The sequence below is a fragment of the Rhinatrema bivittatum genome, chromosome 7 (assembly GCF_901001135.1).
Source record: "Rhinatrema bivittatum chromosome 7, aRhiBiv1.1, whole genome shotgun sequence".
Classification (NCBI taxonomy): domain Eukaryota; kingdom Metazoa; phylum Chordata; class Amphibia; order Gymnophiona; family Rhinatrematidae; genus Rhinatrema; species Rhinatrema bivittatum.
Window position 1 is genome coordinate 291,581,269 of NC_042621.1, and position 18,913 is coordinate 291,600,181.

General features: G+C 44.5%; 1 long non-coding RNA gene across 2 annotated transcripts in view; it reads left to right on the forward strand.

Moving 5' to 3' along the window:
- The first annotated feature begins 8,074 nt into the window (after positions 1-8,074).
- The window catches only part of LOC115095980, a 49,868-nt gene continuing 39,029 nt past the window's right edge, over positions 8,075-18,913 (forward strand). For both annotated transcript variants that reach the window (XR_003857930.1, XR_003857929.1), the window contains exon 1: positions 8,075-8,256. This is a non-coding gene — a long non-coding RNA (uncharacterized LOC115095980). The remainder of the gene's footprint in view (positions 8,257-18,913) is intronic.

Sequence of the window (18,913 nt, forward strand, 5' to 3'; positions counted from 1 at the left end):
TTATCTACAGTCTACAAGTTGTTCACTGCAATAGATTCAGGTAGAATATATAATCATAAAGATTTTAATAAAATCATGGCAGTAGAACAGAAGGGCATATGAAACCAAGAATCAGTTGATACTGAATGAAGCCATCTTTAATACAGGTCGAACCTTCAGTATAGTATGGATAGGCTATAAAAAATGCATTGAAATGTAGAATGAATCCTAGATTGTGTACATCAAGTTTGTCATGGAATTGTAGTAGACTACACTCCACCTGAATTAGAAGAGGGACAATATGTTATTCCTAATACCAGGATTTAGCAAGGAATATTTCAGGGAGATTCCTTGTTGCCACCTTTGATTTGCCCTGCACTAAAACCTCTGGGCCGGATTTTAAAAGGGTTACGCGCATAACGTACGTGCGTAACCCCCGAAAACCTACTCCAAACCCCCCCCTGCGCGCGCCGAGCCTATTTTGCATAGGCTCGGCAGCACGCGCAAGCCCCGGGACGCGTGTTGGGGGCGTGTCGCAGTGGCACGTCATCCGGGAGCGTTCCGGGGGCATGGCTGCAGGCGTGGTTCCGGCCCAGGGGCATTCCGGGTGCGTGGCCTTGGCCTCCGGACCAGCCCCCGGAGCGGAACCTGGCGCACCGGCAGCCGGCCCGCGTGCGCAAGTTACGCCTGCCTTGAGCAGGCATAACTTTGGGAATAAAGGTAGGGGGGGGTGTAGATAGGGCTGGGGGGTGGGTTAGGTAGGGGAAGGGAGGGGAAGGTGGGGGGGAGGCGGAAGGAAAGTTCCCTCCGAGGCCGCTCCGATTTCGGAGCGGCCTCAGAGGGAACGGGAAGCGCGCGCAGGGCTCGACACGCGCAAGGTGCACAAATGTGCACCCCCTTGCGCGCGCCGACCCCGGATTTTATAAGCTACACGCGTATCTTATAAAATCCGGCATACTTTTGTTTGCGCCTGGCGTGCGAAAAAAAGTATGCACTCGCGCTTTTTTTTAATAAAATTTACCCCTCTGAGTACTTTTATTAACACTTTGGACCATGGATTTTGCCTTAATTCCAAAGACACTAATGATCCACAGACATTGTACCTACTATTTTGTAGATGAAGCTTTATAGCTCCTATGATCATCAGTTCGAGAACAGCTCACACAGTAGTGAAGAGTTTCTCAGATGACATCAGGATGACATCCAACTTGGATAAATGTGCTAAGGCAACTTTCCATAAAGGAAAATTAAGCAAAACTGAAAATCTGTCTCTGATTGAGGAGCAGATAGTTGCATACAGATATCTAGGAGAGGATGAAGAGGTACAAATCTAGCACATTACTGAAATTAATTCATGAATGAATACTATAAGAGACTGAAATTGATCTTGAAAAGTGCTTTAACAACACAAAATAAGATACAGACTATAAATCAGCTTGCAATTCTTGCATTGTCCTATTGTTTTGGAAAAGTAGACTGGCCTGATGAAGATTTTAAACTTTTGGATGTAAGAACAAGTAAACTTTTTCTTGCACATGAAGTAACCTATAAGAATTAGTGTATGACGAGGTTGTACATTCCAGAGCTGAAAGTGGTAATGGTCTTTCTAGAAATGGTTTAGAAACACAGAACTCTTATTCTAGGCCTTTAAGCATACTTAACAGTATCAACAGAGTCTAATACTCAAAAAAGTGCTGAACTACAAAAATAAATGGCCAAAATCGGTGTCCATCCTTCCGTTCAGATGATCGTTTCAGCAAGTGGAAGGAATGAGTGAGAATCTTCCATAACTTGTTGGGAAAGAGGCAACGGAATTTGCAAAACAAGAGGGGAAAAACTCTTTAAAGACAGGAAAAAATCAATTGGCAAAATAATAAATTTAGTGGAAAATACAGAGAGAAGCTTAAGAAACCCTCACAATGATCAAAATCTGACTTGGGAATGGTTAAGGAGAGGCGAGCTTAGACCTGAAAATGAGAGATCGATACTTGAAGCACAAGACAGTGAATTACTGGCACAGCCAGCATAGAATAGAAAAGGTTGCACACCTTAGTGCTGGATGTCAATTGCTGATGTCAGAAGGGCTATATATAGAAAGGCATAGTAAGGTGGCACCGCTCATCCACTGAAAATTGTCTAAACATTATAACATCACTATATCAGAAAAGCACTGGGATCACGACCCTGAGAGGACTGTAGAGAATGAAGAAGTTGTGATCACCTGGAACATTACTTTTCCAACAGATAAAAAGCTTGATGTAATAAAAACTGATAGTGTGGTAAAAGAAGTAAACCACAAGGAAAGCATTGGTGATAGAAGTATCAGCACCAAAAGCAATTATTCCGTGGATTGTATGGAGAGAGAAGGTCCTCAAGTGTCAAATGATGCAATCAGAGACCAAGAAAATGTGGCAGAATAGAAAGATGCAAAAATAGTCCCAATGGAGTGACGCTAACATGATTAAAAAGAATTGCCAGGTGCATCTAGACTTCTTGCCTGTACATCTAATACAATATGAACTTCAGAAGGCAGCTCTCTTTGGCACAATGCAAGTATTAAGACGGGCATTAGTATTGAAATTCAGAGACCGAGATCATAAAAAATAAATAATTGCTACCCATAATTCAATCAGATTGAATTACGTTCAAGCTCTGCATAGAGCCCAAGTATACAGGTAGTAATTCATTATATTTTATGAGCAACGAAAACAACATTAAAAAAAAGTCAAAAAGAGCAGACTGTGGGACCAATGATTATATATGACCGATAAAGTGGTACCGCTCGGTGTTATGAAGGTCCCGTTATATTAATGAAACGTCTTCTGGCTCAACATTGAAAATTGTAAACTTACTATCCAAGTCTTTCTTTAACCGCCATGTTGCTGTAGTGCAGGTAGGTAGACTGATGCAACCTGCAGAACCTGTTCCTACTGACTTGCAGCCGAGTCTCTGTGGCTTCAGCCTGCCTTCCTTAACTTTGTGAAATGCATTACCCGCTGAACTTTGGATGCGCTTCGGGCGAGTTGCGGAATGAGTCAGAAATTCATTCTTCACCCGCATTGCCATTTTAGCTCAGAAGGAAAAGGCATCTTAAACTTGGTAGAAGAAAGATCAACATTGAACAGAATGCACTTCAAATTCATTTGGAGCAAGGTCAAATAAGGGTTGTACTGTACCGTGAGGTTTATGCCACAGCTGTAGGCAAAGGTCAGCAGCTGCACTGTGAAATAGCTTGGTTATAAAGTTCTTACATTTTCAAAGGTTAAAAGGTTCAAATAAAAGGTTAGCTAAAAAAAAAAGTCAAAAGGCTACAAGAAAAAAAATATAAACACAATAAAGAGGCAACAGCAAATAACAGTGGAGGAAAGAAAGTCCTTTTCAGTGAGATTTTTATATTTCCATTTTCCTGACCCTGACTGTGTCAGACACAGTAGGGATTTTCTCTTTCCTGTCAGTTCTTATTATTATATCTTCCACGTCTCACCACTCAAAGCATCTAACACAAGCCAATAATGGTTGTACAATAAAACTGGAGAGAGCCCTGCTTTCTAGCTGCACCAAGAATGTTTTTGCAGCATCGGATAGATGCTAGAGGGTGGGCACACAAACGTGGGAAGCGTAGGAAAGGGAACGCGTTGTGACCCTGGGCAGATCACTTCAGCAATAACCCAAAACAAGAGTCCAAAGTGAAATGCTCCAAATAGATCCAAAACATGAAACAGCATTCACCTAATCACTTAACATTGTATAGTCATCAGCATAAGTGTAAAAATGGCCATCATAACACCCGGCAGCGTACAGACGAATTTTGATGTCAAAAGCTTACACGGGTCATCAGGTCTGGTAGCACAGATGCTTTTATGGCTGGTTTTTTTTTCTATTCCATTTTTTCCTAGGCACATAAAATATCAAGAAAAATCACTCCTCTCTATAGCATTTTATTTCTTCTTTACTACTCCTTCACTCAACGTCAGCTGTATAGCCAAGCTGTCAAAAAGTGGAGCTGTCAAAAAATATACATCACAAGCAAAGATTCTACTCGATGTCGCTATTGAAACCGTGAGGAAAAATAGAGTTCATGTTGAAGATCCATCTTTGTTCACGTTGCAATAAAATTCATGCCCGATTCTGACAGCTCCACTTTTTGATGGTTTGGCTATACACCCGACAGCGTGTTGACATTGAGTGACGTCATCATCTTTTTACGTTTTTCCTTATAAAATCTCTTAGTAATGGCAGAACGCTCACAAATTCCAGCTGAGATGAGCAGAGAGACTTGCGATGCCAGTAAGAACGTACAGCGCAATGTGGGTGAGATTGTTCTATGGAAATGTACGATTTACACCTTGCTTTTTCTCTTGCTTTCAATTTAATGAGTAAAGAGTAAAGAGCGTCATCGAGCATAAGGTCTACCTCTGACGCAGAATGAGTCTGAAACATAACGTTATGTCGTGTTTTTGTCGAATGCCGCTGTTAAATGTTTGATCCTCACATTCAAGAAAAAGAAGTAAAACACTACAGAGGGGAGTGATTTTTCTTGATATTTTATGTGCAAAAGAAAAAATGGAATAGGAAAAAAACAGACAAAAAAGCATCTGTGCTACAAGACCTATGATTATTGATGACCTGTGTAAGCTTTTGACATCAAAATTGGCCCATACACCATCGGGTGTTGTGATGGTCTTTTTACACTTATGCTGATGCCTATACAATGTTGAGTGATTAGGTGAATGCTGTTTCATGTTTCAGATCAGTTCAGCCCCAGGCTCACACCCCCCCCCCCCCCCCCTCCTGCTCTTGCCTCAGGTGCAGGCTTAGGGCCTGATTTACTGAGGCTTTATTCTCTGTTCTGAGCCTAAGGAGGGAAAAGCTTAGTAAATCAGGTCCTTAGATTGTAAGCCCTCAGGGGATGGAAAAGTCCATCCTTTACATAGAAACATAGAAATGACGGTAGAAGAAGACCAAACGGTCCATCCAGTCTGCACAGCAAGTTTCACACTTTTTTTTTCTCTCTCATACTTATCTGTTACTCTTGGCTCTTAGTAACCTTTTGGTTCTATTTCCCTTCCACCCCCACCATTAATGAGAGAGCAGTGTTGGAACTGCATCTAAGTGAAATATCTAGCTTAATTAGTTAGGGGTAGTAACAGCCGCAATAAGCAAGCTACACCCATGCTTATTTGTTTACCCAGACTAAATAATCCAATCCTTTTTGGTTGTTGTCTGTATATAGATCCACTTTTCTTCATTCCCCCTGCTGTTGAAGCAGAGAGTTATGCCGGATATGCATTGAAAGTGAAGTATCAGACTTTCTTCCCTGCCGTTGAAGCAGAGAGCTACCAGTGAAAATGATATGAGCTAAATTTAAATCAATAGAAAAGCATGGGCAAAAGAAATGTCAAGGAGCTTGGCCTATGAAAATGTAGGATAGAATGAGGAATAGAGAGGAGAGGGAAATAAGGAGATGTAGCAAGAAAGCAGAGAGGAAGAAAGGAAAATTAATTCAGTCTTGCCCCCTGTTAAGTCTGAGGCTCTGACCAGTTATACTGGCTGAAACAGAGATGTAGTCGGACACCCTGAGGGCAATATTCAGCGCTACTTAGCCTGATAAATTAGGACTTATCTGGTTAAGTAATGGCGGCTGAATATCCGGCCCTGATGAATAGCCGCCCACTTAGCCAGATAACTTAAGCCAGCTAAATAGTTAGGTGGCAGGTGGAGCAAGGGCATTCTGGGAAGGAGCCAGCTTAGCCAATTTTCTAAAGGTGTCACTGTCTAACTTTGGGTTTAGGCAATTATGGCTTGGTTTCTGAAAATCACTTCCTCCACCCTCAGCCCCCCTCCCTCAACACGCACACACTGACTGGTTAAATTTCCCCCTTCCAAATTCACAAGTCAGGAAAATTTGGCCGGGCAAAAAAGGCCAGGCTCCAGGAGCATTCCCAGGGTGGGCTCATGGCTTTACCAGTTAGCACTGATTTTCAGCACTCACCAGATGAGTTTAGCTGCCCAAATAGTTCTCCTATCTCTAGCTGGACAAATTTATCCTGGCTATATTTAGGTGGAGTTTCAGCAGAAAATCTAGTCAGTCAGTCTTCATCAAAAATGTCCTTAAAGATAACTGGCTAAAATGAAGCAGTTCTCTTACCCACTTAGCAAGTCCTTGAAAAACGGACCTTCTTGTCAACATCTTCTAAGATGGGGAGTGGAAGACTGGCAAGCTGTCTGCATAAAACAAAAAAAAAAAGAAATGTCCCGTCCCCCCCCCTCCAGTTCACACTTGCCACTTCCACGGGGATCTCTGATGTAGAGAGGGGCAGGAAGGTTCCCTACCAGCTCACAGTTTGAAAACAGCACCAGTAGCCTGTGCCATTTTGTTTTACAGCTCTTCAGGAAACAACAAAATGGCGCCGATCTCAGCACCAGCTGCTGCTATGTTCAAATCAGGTCCCAGCGGGGCAGGAGCAATTTGGGATCACTCCTGACCCCTTCTACTCTGCACACCCCAGGAAGGGGTGGGAAAAGGCATATGGGGAAGGCCAGGGGGGGGGGATAATGTTTCTGTTGTTCTGTTTTCCCCTCTGATTTATTTTTTTTTTGATTGATTATATGAAACCAAAGTCAATGAAAAAAAAATGGTGGTGTTTTTTTTTGTTTGTTTGTTTTGCTTAAAAATGAATGCACGTCCCTAAACATCAGTTCTATGGACTAACATGCAGGAAGTCAAAGAGGCAGACAATATGAAAAGGGGAGAAGAAACTGATCATCTGGGGCTCAGGATCTAGATATTTCACTCTTGGAAGTTTTGAGACCCAGGGAAGATCAGCAGGCGAGAGGATGTTAAGGCTTGGAGGAGCCTTGCCCAGGAGCGCTCCGGGCTTCGGCATTTCCCAGCTCCGTTTAGCTGGCAAGTCTTGCTGTGCCTGGTTAACTTTAAAGCCAACCGGGTACCTTCGGCGGCGGCTTACATTTCCTGCCGAATATCATGGCCGAAGTTACCTGGAGTTTATCCGGGTAACTTGCACTGGACGACCCACTTAATAAGGACTGCAGGAACCCTCTCTAGCTAGTGATCCCCGATCCGTGGATGCGTTTGGAGAGGGGCATTGTATGGTACCATCAGAAGGGTTCTCATATATCTCAGATTATGATTCTTTAATTAATACAGAGAAACGAGGGGCACCTTTAGGGATTTTTTTTTTGCATTTGTTTAATGGCATTACTTAGCACCTTAGAAGGATTTCGGGAGAGCTGGTAAGAATCCTGAATTTGTTAAGAATGAGCACAGCAAAGTGAAAAGGGAAAGTGGGCATGAGTAGTTTTTGTTTTTTTTTTTTTAATCTCTATAATTTGGTATTCTCCGAGCACAAGGACTCTTCGCTGAATGTTCTTCTTGGGATATTATTGCCCTTGACCTTCATTATGTAGATTATAGAAATTATCCTCCCACTACAGTCATCAAGTGCACAATCTGCAGTGTGGCTTAAATCTATCCAGATAAGCCGGAATCACTGCAGGAAGGCAGCTAGGTACCAGGGCTCCTAATTATGAAATCTGGTATCGTTAAATGGATGCACACAATTCAATTCTGCTCTCACTCTTCGGAGGTGCTGCTTTGCCTTGGTCGTTTTCTAAAGTCACCCCAGCTAACGAGATGCGCTAATTTGATTTCCTGAGCATTTCCCGTTCCCCGGTCTGTGCGATCCTGACAGTGTTCGGAAAAGGGCCAGCCAGAGTTAAGGAAACAAAGGCACGCAGCTCGTCGAAAGCGCCTGCGGGTAGATAAATATGCACTGTTCGGACCCCAGCGGCTCCCACGTCAGTGGTTACCGCAGGTCATGTCACGCCTAGCTGGAGGAGTTCGCTTCTGTCTCGCCAACCGGAGGACACTTTTGTGCCTGGGCTACGCTTACGGCAAAATGACATGAGGTAAACAGCCGGGAGGTGGGGATTTCTCCGTAGGGAGGAACACACTCAGTTTGCGTAGAGTGGTTTCAGAAAGAGGGCGGAAAATGCAGCTAACATTTTCGGAAGCGATCTGCAGGAAGCCATAAACAGAAGTATTGACTGCTTTTTTTTTTTCTTTTTACAGATGAAACTGTTCCGTGAGCTTGGTTGCAAGGGCCGCACGGTACATGAACTCCTACCGAGTAAAGATGTGGAAAGAAAGCCACAGTTTTCAGTTCATTCCAAGATAAATTTTCATTGGGGTGCCCAAGAGGAAGGAACACGACGGGGTGAATTTTTGAAAGGTTACGTGTGGGGAAAAAAGCAAAGGTACGTGCATATTTGACTGTGCGCAATCTGAGCTTTATAAACAGGTCACATATGTGGGTATATGCACCTTTGCAAGTAAAAGTACACGTGAAAAATGTGGGCGCCTTAAGGGCACGGTTTGCATGCAAAATGCCCCTTATTTCTTACAGAGAAACGTGGTGACCATATAAAACATGCATCTAACATGGGTAACTTAGTAATGTGGAAACTATATAAAACATGAGTCTAACATAGGACAGACTGGGCAATCCTGGGGTGTGGGAGTCAGTGGTGGAGAATCCTTTATGAAAACAATCTTGTGGATACTCATGGCACCACAGTCTTGAGGAGGGAGAGAGAACAGAGGAGAAAGAGGCAGATGAGATACCCTTTACAAGAGAGTATACAGGACTGGGCACAGTTTATGGATCAATCAGAGGAGCAAGCTATGCGTAGGTTCAGATTCAGCAAGCATAAGAACATAAGAAGTTGCCATACAGGGTCAGACTGAGGGGGCCATGAAGCCCAGTATCCTGTTTCCTACAGTGGCCAACCCAGGTCACAATTATTGGACAGGATCCCAAAAGGTAAATAGATACCAGGCTGCTTAACCCAGGGAGAGCCAAGTAAAATGAATCATTTGAGCCAAGCTCACCAAATAAATAAACTGAACTAAAAAAATGTTCCCATGCACAGCTCTGTTAAACAGTTAAATCACTGAATCTGAAATGCTACAATGTATTATAGAGAAATGTGCAATGATCATTAAACATACAGGCATTAGAGCCAGAGAAATTAGCCCTGACAGACTAATTGCTGGTGTCCTTTGCAATAATAAGCAGTGCAAGAGAAGGTGTTAGTTCTTCTGTTTTTCTTTAATGATCATTAATTGGATGATATTTTCTCTTGGAGCACCGCTGCTGTTTTTTCCTATCCATAATTGTACAGTGTAGGAAATATTAGTGGTGGGGGGCGCCTCTGCTGCTTTCTCCCCTTGCACCAGACCCGAAGGACGCTAGGCCTGGAATTTGTTACCAGAGGATGTGGTCAGTGCAGTTAGTATAGCTGTGTTTAAAAAAGGATTGGATAAGTTCTTGGAGGAGAAGTCCATTACCTGCTATTAAGTTCACTTAGAGAATAGCCACTGACATTAGCAATGGTTGCATGGAATAGACTTAGTGTTTGGGTAATTGCCAGGTTCTTATGGCCTGGATTGGCCACTGTTGGAAACAGGATGCTGGGCTTGATGGACCCTTGGTCTGACCCAGTATGGCATTTTCTTATGTTCTTCTTATGTTCTTAGGATACGGTCGGGTCGGGAGGTGATTCTGCTTTCGTGGCATTACCAGTGTCAGAACGTCTGAAACATCTGAGGCCTGATTCAGCTTGCAGTATGAACCTTTATTGTTTCATTGGCTAAATAATCAGTTTTAGTTTTTTTCTATGCTGTGGAATTCTGCGAGGCTTACGGCTTGTGTATGAACTTCAACTTTTGATGATTTATCCTGTTTTTAATTAACATTTTTTTGTTGATGTTTATCCTTAGGCTGGTCACTAACTCATACAGACATTTTTAGCTCTTAATACGTACATCAATATTGCAATTTCCTTCTCTTTATTTGGTTTTTACATTTAGCAAGAAACATCTTGCCACCCATGATGAGTTGGGGCTCAGAAGGTTCCCTTGGTCATGTAGATAAAGGCCATTATTCCAACATGAAAGTATTATGGCTCCTGCCCGCGGGTCCCCCCCGTGAGCAGGCAACTCACCTTGCTTCTTGTTGCCTCACCCGATGTGGCCGGAAGCCGCCGACATCGGGCCTTCTCCGCGGCCTCTGTTGACCTTTGCAGCCCAGAGGCCGCCCATCATGTTCTGCTTTGCCGCAGCCAGAGCCGTGGACTTCTCTGCCTGTTTCGCGGCTGAGCCGCCGCCGATCCCAGGGCCATCTTCGCGGCCAGAGGCCGCAGTCCTCAAGCTTGCCTGGCGGCCGGAGTCGCCCCTGGATCCTCCGGCAGCGGCAGGAGCCGCTGCTGACGTCGGGGCCTGCTCTTCAGCCCAGCCCTGCCTTGCCACACTGACGTCGGTGCAGGGCCACTGTCCACGGTCCTGCACAGCTTCCTGCTTCCTCCCTCTAGGTGCGCGGCCGCCCCTCTTTGTAAGATTTAAAGGGCCCACGGCCGGATATGCCCTGGGCCCCACCTATGGAGTTTCCTGTACCAGCCCTATAAACGGGCTGCCTTGCATCGGAGTTACTTCACTCCTGGAGATTCCGGCCCTCCAGCGCTCCTTCGTGTTTCTTCGTTGGAGTTCCAAGTCTCACTGCTTCTTGTGCCATGTCTTTGTCACCTGAGGTCTCGTCATCCGATATCTTGCTTCCTGATGTTCCAGGTTCCTTGATATCCTTCTCCTGTGCTCTTGAGCCTTCTGTTCTGCCGGCGCTTTGGTTCTCCAGGTGACACGTCTTCACCATTGGAGTTGCCTGCAGTGGACTTGTGTCCTGCGCTCCTGAGCCTTCCTGACCTGCCAGCCCTTGTGGTTCTCCGGATGACACCGGCTACGTCATTGAAGATCCGCCTCGGCTGCATTCCTTCCTGCACTCGTCCCGCTCCCAGCGTGGTCCGTGACCAGCCTCCTCGGACTGTGTAGGGCGTGCAGTGGGACAGGGTGGTCCTCGACTAGCCCATTGGGTCCGCCCGTGAAGGTGGGCTGTGTAAGGCACCCTGAGAGACAGTGCCAATGTCTGACCTCCTCAGCTTCTTGTCTTATCTTGACTCTGCCAAGTTCCTCGCCTCGTCTGTGATGCCGTCGCATCAGTCCTTCGTCTGAGATGCCGTCGCATCAGTCCTTCATCTGTGATGTCTTCGCCTCAGTCATAGTCTCAAGTCTTCGTGTCACAAGGCTTCCGTCTGCCCTCATCCTCAGGCCTGCTGCTCCATGCCGATCCAAAGCGGCAGGTCCGAAAGGGCTTGGAACAGTCGGAGGACTGTTCATCTACCAATATCATCTGGTTGGTTCTGGGAGCTTGCAGGCCTGGCAGAGGGTAAGACCGTGTCTCCGCCATGCAGGGACACGCCGCCAACCCTCGGTTTGGTCCTGGATTCATCTGGGGTCGGGCCGAGGCCCAAGGGCACACAAAAAACCCTACTGTAACAGAAAGTAGTGCTGGGTAACAGTAATTTTGTATCACAAAAGTATCCTTCATCTACAATTTGTAAGCCACCCAAGCTAGAAAGTCATTTCATTAAGGGAAAATAGAAAGAACAAAATAACTGGACATCTATAAAAATTAATCTTCTTAATGCATCTTCAATGAGGTCTAAATCCTACCTGATAAAAGGTTTGTTTTTAGGTGGGAATTTTAGATAGTTTGGGCTTGATTTTCACAGCAAATTCTGCACATAAAACCCTGTTTTACGCACATGAGTAGCACTTTCAAACTCTATTACAGTGCTGTGCATGCAAAGTGTGCCCAAAGCCTCATTTCATGGGTACTTTTATTTGCATTAGCAAGAGGCATTCTGGAGGGTGGAGTTTGAGGCAAGAAAGGCAGTTACAGATGTACTTTCAATTTTTGAAAGTAGCACGTAAATGTGCAGGCAGAAAGTAATACCCATCTGAAAGGTATGCGTATGTGTGTGTACACATGTTCCAGGATAACCTGCACATTTTAAAAGCTGATTTTTGCATATAATTCTGTCTTTGAAATTTTGGGCTAAAGATTGTAGTTACAAATTACCCCTCAGATTTTAGTCCTACCCGGGCAGTTATAAAATTATGCATTACTCAAAAAAGCAGAGTCAGATGGCAAAATGTACTAATGTAATACCAGAAAAAAAAATCAAGCATTCAAGCAAATATTTAGAATTCCTTGGTAAATTATAGCAATGACACACAGTGCAATGAAAATCAATTATTGAAGGACCCTCATAACACCCACACTGGGCAATCACTGGTCCAGAGTATAATCCTTTTTTGTTTAGGTTTTTAGTTATGCAAATAAAACCGTGACATCGTAGCACTATTGAGCCCCTAATGCAGAGCTGCCGTGCCTCGAAACATGACATCGTGTCGGGTTAACTACAGCAGTTGTATTGGAGAATGTACCTTCTCAGGAAAGTGCTGGTTTAATTTGCATAACTAAAAACCTAAACAAAAAAAAGTCTTATTCTCTGGACTGATAATTACGTATGACCCACCAAATAGGTGTAATTTATTTCACCGGTGTGGGTGTTATTAGGGTCCTTCAATAACCGCTTTTCATTACACTGTGTGCTATTGCTATAATTTACCAAGGAATTCTAAATATTTGCTTGACTGCTTGATTTTTCTGGTATAAAAATTGTGCATTACAGAGACCTGGATTAATGTTTCGGATATATTGGATGTGTTTGAGGGGTTGTACAGTCTCCTGCCAGCTTTGTCTCTCAGAGAGGGGGATAGAATGTTGCTGTTATTATTAAGAAGTTTTTCTTGATGGGTAAGAGGAAACCTGAGACTGAATGTTTGCTGTGGAAATTAGGGGATAAAAATGTATTGGATTTGCTTTAGTCTATCAAGATTCATATGAGCTCAAAATTTTGGGGAGAGGGAAATGCAGTAACCAAGTGTAATCCACTTTGAAGTGCTTGAAGGGTGGAATATAAATACATAAATTTAATTACTAGATCTTCCACAATTAATTATTAATACAAATATAGAGTAATATATAAGCAACCTCTGAGGTTACAGGTTGTGTCTGTGGATTTTCTGGAATTAATAGCCTTACACGGCTTCAGCCAATGGGATAAGGGACCAACTCATATAGGAGAAAATACTCTTGACCTGATTTTTGTTCATGAACCCATTACCCCTTTTGGATGGTCAGACCATTCACTGATATCATTCTGTTTGGAAGATAAGGGATTAATTAAAAGAAAACAAGAAGAAATGCAGATACATTTTAGGACAAAAAAAATGGATTTAACAGGTATCAATCTAATAACCTTTGGTTATTTAGTTTATGCTTTGGTAGATGGTTGGAATTCAGCCTTTCCTTAGGCAGCTAACACTCTTGCCCTGTAAAAACTAGGATTACAAGTGACGGATTTAGGATTTTGGCACCCCTAGGCACTGCTGGTGCTGTCGCCCCCATCACCCCCCTCTCCTCTCCCTGACCCAAGGTTGGACAACAAGGGGCAGAAGGCCTAAAACCACAGTCCCCCCTAGTTTCCTGAGGCAGCCCAGGATAGATCCTGTGGCAAAAATTTTAAAATTCTGAAGCAAATTGGCAAACATTTCCATCTTTTATATTACAATATGAAACTAAAGTAGTTTTACACTATCTTAGTATTGTTATTGGAAGGCAGGAAATCTTCAGCCAGCCTGCTACCATACTCCCCCCCCCCCCCCCCCCCCCCCCCTCCACACACACACACACACAAATTTCTGCTGCCCTAGGCACAGGCCTAGTAGGTACAATGAAGAGATGAGAAAAATGAAAAGACTATCAGGACAACTAGAGACGCTATGGCAAAAATCCTTCCTAATGGAGGATAGGGAAAGATACAATGACACGAGGCGGGTGACACCTTACAGGCTAGCCAATTTATTAAGGCATGAGCTCTCGAGGACAGAGTCCATTTCATTAAAGGCAGAGTCTACATCTCATGAAGTGGACTCTTGTCCTCAAAAGCTCCTGCCTCAATACAAATTGGTTAGTTTATAAGGTGCCACCCGCCTCGTGTCATTTTTTTGCAGCACCAGTCTAACACAGCTATCCTTCTGAAAGATGTAGATTGAGATCGTACCTGAAGAATTTCCACCAGGTTGTGATGGCAGCTAAGAAGGCATATTACCATCATCATATCAAAGAATCATCCAAAAGGTTTTCTTTGGAATAGTAAAAATATGTATTACAACCGCCTTAATATCCTTCTGGTGGTCAGGAGGTTTCCATAGAATGTGATGCATTTGCTGGTTATTTCAGTCAGAAAAGAATTGAACTAGCTGGAGACTTCTGCCTCTCTGATCCATTCTTTGGTCAGATTACCTCCAGTATCTGAAGAAACGGTTACAGTAACTTTAGAAGGTGATTCCATATTTACCAAGGCAAAATTAAATGGTTTTTCATATGATCCATGCCTTCCTGAGTTAACTAATGAATGCAAAAACGGTCTTTATTAAACCTATTAAATAAAATAAATCATGATCAACAGCTCAAGGCACCATGAAGGGGGAACAAAGTTCCAAAAGAGGCAGAACCCGCACCACCACCACCATCGCCACTACTACAAGGCTGTGATTGAGGGTAAAAGCAAGTGAAATATTGGAATGAAGACCCCCAAAGCATCATGAGAGGAGCAAAACAGCAACTCAGAGTAGCAAAAATACCTCAAGGCTTGATATGAGAGGCAAAAAGCCCCAATCAAATTGGAAAAAGCCCTAGGCAGGGAAAAACCAGAGGAAATCTCTGGACAAGGTCTGATGTCATGTCCATTTAGCATCATTAGGTGAAAGAGCTGGCTATTCGGGCTTGGAGTTCATCTTCTCTGGAGGTTAGGATGCTATTGGCTAGAGGCACCAATGCTATTTAGCCACTAGCTGTTTAATGTCTAGTGATTCAGGGAATCCAGAATATGATTCTTCTTCAGAATCAATTTTTGCAAATTGATTCCACAACATCAGAAGTAGTAATCGTGAAGAAGCGTGGTCCTGGTTCTGAATTCTGCTCTTCTGAAGCCATTCCCTTTTGCTCTGGTACAATTGATTGAAGAATAAATACTGGATGAGACCAAGAATTGCAGCAACTGTAAGGAAACTTAGTTTGAAGAAACTGTCCAAGAGGGCATGAAATCGCTAAAGATAACTGCATGGGTAAGGCCTGTGTAAAGCATCAGATGGCCAGGGTAAGACCAAAAGTCGACAAGTGCCATAGGGTAGGGGTGTTTGGAAATGACCAAGAAGACAAATCAGAGCAGAGGAGAACATAACTGTAATATACCAAGACTGGCATGGAGCAGCAAGAGCAGCAGCAGTGACGCTAGTATTTAAAAATAGAAACTGTCGGAGCAGAACAACACAGGAAGAAGAGTAGCTGAAAAATCCCCAAAATATACCTCAAGGGCTGATGTATGAGGAAGAATGACATCAAAAACCCAAGGCACCAGAAGAGGTTATTATGGTAAAGTCTGGGTTTGAGATTAAGACTAGGATTAATACATAAGGAAGGCCAGGATACTTGGTTTGTTTTTCCTTTTACCCGAAAGAGTAGGCTTCGCAGAGAATATTAAAGAGCGTTTCATGTGGGATTTTCACCAAGCACATGGTAAACAAACTTGACAATCAGCTGGAAATTATGATAAAGACTAGTGATCATCATTGGATAATAGCCTACGGGCGGATTTTCAAAGCCCTGCTCGCGTAAATCCGGGCGGATTTATGCGAGCAGGGCCTTGCACGCCGGCACGCCTATTTTCCATAGGCCGCCGGCACACGCAGAACCCCAGGACTCACGTAAGTCCCAGGGTTTCTGAAAAGGGGCGTGTCAGGGGTGTGTCGGGGGCATTGCCGAGTGACGCTGCGTTTGGGGGTGTGGCACGGCATTTGGGGGGCGGGCCCGGGGCGTGGCGCTGGCCCGGGGGTGTTCCGGGGGCATGGCCGCGCCCTCCGGAACCGCCCCCGGGTCGGGTCTCGGCGCGCCAGCAATCCGCTGGCGCGCGTGGATTTACGTCTCCCTCCGGGAGGTGTAAATCCATGGATAAGGTAGGGGGGGGTTTAGATAGGGCCGGGGGGGGGATGGGTTAGGTAGAGGAAGGGAGGGGAAGGTGAGGGGAGGGCGAAAGAGAGTTCCCTCCGAGGCCGCTCTGATTTCACACCTTTCTCTCAGGTCCTTCATGAACAGATTCCCATGGTCCTTAAGCACCAGTCCCAGGGCATTCCTCACTACCAGGATCAGCAAGTGTGCAAAGCAAAAGATACCCTGAAAGCCCCTATCTTTGTTGCCCGTTTCATATTTTTCACACCGTCACTAAGAAACCTGTCTGAAGACTTCTGAAACTCCGGTCTAGCTGCCAAACCTTCAGCATCTTTCTTATGCCTGTTTGAATATTACATAAGGTAGAGTAGCTATCTATTACCTGGGTCTGCACCCTCTTGTGTTGTCCCCTGCTAGAACTGCTGCCTTCCCCTGCCTCAGCCTGGCCCCACCAGTCTGCCATTAGGGAGAGGTACGCATGCCTAGCATTTGTGCTGATCCAGATGTCGCTGGTGAAATGCATGCTACTCCCCTCTGCCTTAGTCTGCTGTGCCTGAATGTGACTGTGACACTAGTTTTACAGGGTGGGGACTACCTGCCTACTAAATGTAGTCCTGAAGGACCCTTTGTAAATGTGGGCTAATACATGCAATGGACTCTTAAAGTCCATGTTCTCCATTGCCTGCAGCCATCCAGGGCAATCATTTCCCTGATGTTCCTTTTTACTATGTTTGATGCTGCCTGCTTCTTGCACTGGGATAGTGATACAGAATACCATCCCATTTTCTCTGTAGTGGATTTCCACTGTGGACACATTGCTGGGGGCTACTGGCATGCCACCTGGCTACTAGAAGGAGCCCTGGGATCAACTTGGGAAAAAGCTTTCCCTTTTTCAATTTCTTCTCTATTGCTTTTACTTGGAGTGGCAAAGGGGCCCCCAGGCTAGCACTGTCACTCTCCCCTGATACTAATGCTAATAGATGCTGCTTCTGCAGGTGATGCTGCATATCAACTGATACAACTGAAGACCCACCGAGCAAACGTGAGCCTTCTTTCACTTTAAAGTCAGGGATGTGTTTTGTGATCTCTTCTCTGTATCCTTGGTGACTGTTGCTGGCACTGGAGTTGAAATTGAGGGTGAACCCTGTAAAAAAATAGCAGGGGCATCACCCACACTCTCTGACTGTGTTACCTGCTCTTCATGGAGGGTTTCTCAGCACTGTCAGTATCATCTATCTCTCCCATCACTGCACTAAGAGGCTAAAATGCTACTGACTAAACCTCCCAAATTTTCTTTAGCTACTAGCTTTTCAATTTCTGACTCAGGGAATTCCAGACAAGATTCTTCCTCATAATCAATTGTTGAAAATACTACCTATAATACCTCAGAAGCAGTATCCAATGTAGAAGAGTGTGCTACTGATTTTGGCTATTGCACTTCTTCTGCCCCAGTCCACACTCCTGCCCTGCTACTGCCAGCCTTGGATGGCTCTCCTGACTTTTCCTTCTGCTCCAAAACAAGAGGAAGAAGAACAGGTAGTGATGGCACATGCTCCCCGAATTTTAGTTATTTCTGCTTTGAACTGTCTTCCATTCCTGCGATTCTTCAGCTAAAAATGTCTCTTTTCAATTTTGGTATAGGACTTCCTTTTGCTATTATGCTGAGCTGGCTCTGCAGGAAATCCTATACCCTTGGCAAGGCTTCCATTGCCTCAGCTGACTTTGCCTCTCAGCAGCATGATGGAATTTGAAGTGCTTACTGGGGATTTAGATATCACAAAGGAATCTATTTATTGATACTGTACCAATGGTCACAGTACCTCTCTACCGTGTTCAGAAATGTCTGACTCTACACACACATACACACACAAACAGATACATATAGAAGTAGATTTTAAAAGTGTGCGCATGGGTGTACATGTGCACGTGCTACCCGGCACATGCACACGTACACCCGATTTTATAACTTGCGCGCGCAAGTTATCAAATCGGGGTTGGCGCATGTAAGGGGGTGCAAAATTGTGCACCTTGTGCGTGCCAAGCCGAACTGCCTTCCCCCATTCCCTTTCCCCTAGCCTGACCTTCCCACCATTTCGCCTAACCTTTCCCCCCCCAGTCCTACTCTAACCCCCCCCCCTCCCGACATTTATTTTACCTTTTGCGCCTGCCGGCTGACTGCCAGCACACAATCCCCAGCACAGCAGCAAATATGGCTGCTGAGCCGGGAGCCTGACCCCGCCCCCGGACCACGCATGCCCCACCCCTTTAGTAAAGCCCCAGGTCTTACACGCATCCCAGGGCTTTACGTGCGTCACCGGGCCTTTTTAAAATAGGCCTGACGCGCGTAACCTTTTGAAAATCCGGCCCATACAGTGTATATATGTATGCTGTACACTGCTGACTGAATGTGTACACAGTTTTTTATGTACACAAAATAAAAACTGTTAGAAAGTTAAACAGAACCAATAAGTCTGGCAACCTGGCAAGACTGTTCTTAATCTTCACTTCACAGTGTGCTAACCTCACTGCATTGCACTAGACACTCAGAAAGACTGAGAGAAAAGCACTGCTTCAATTTCCATGCTCTTATTTTCTCACAGTTACATAGAAACATAGAAACATAGAAATGACGGCAGAAGAAGACCAAATGGCCCATCCAGTCTGCCCAGCAAGCTTCACACATTTTTTCTCTCATACTTATCTGTTTCTCTTAGCTCTTAGTTAATAGAGAAAGTGCTGTGACACTGGCTCTGTCTTTCTGTCACAGTGAATGAGAACCACTGCAGAAAAAATTAGAAGCAGCCCTTTACCAGTGTCAAATCCAATGTTATAAAATCATTTTTTTTTTCAAATTCTGAGAGGGCTTCTCAAACAGATTCTTCTCTACAAACAATTAGAGATAAAATAGAGAGTTTCTTGCACATGCACATACCTTTCAGTGGAAG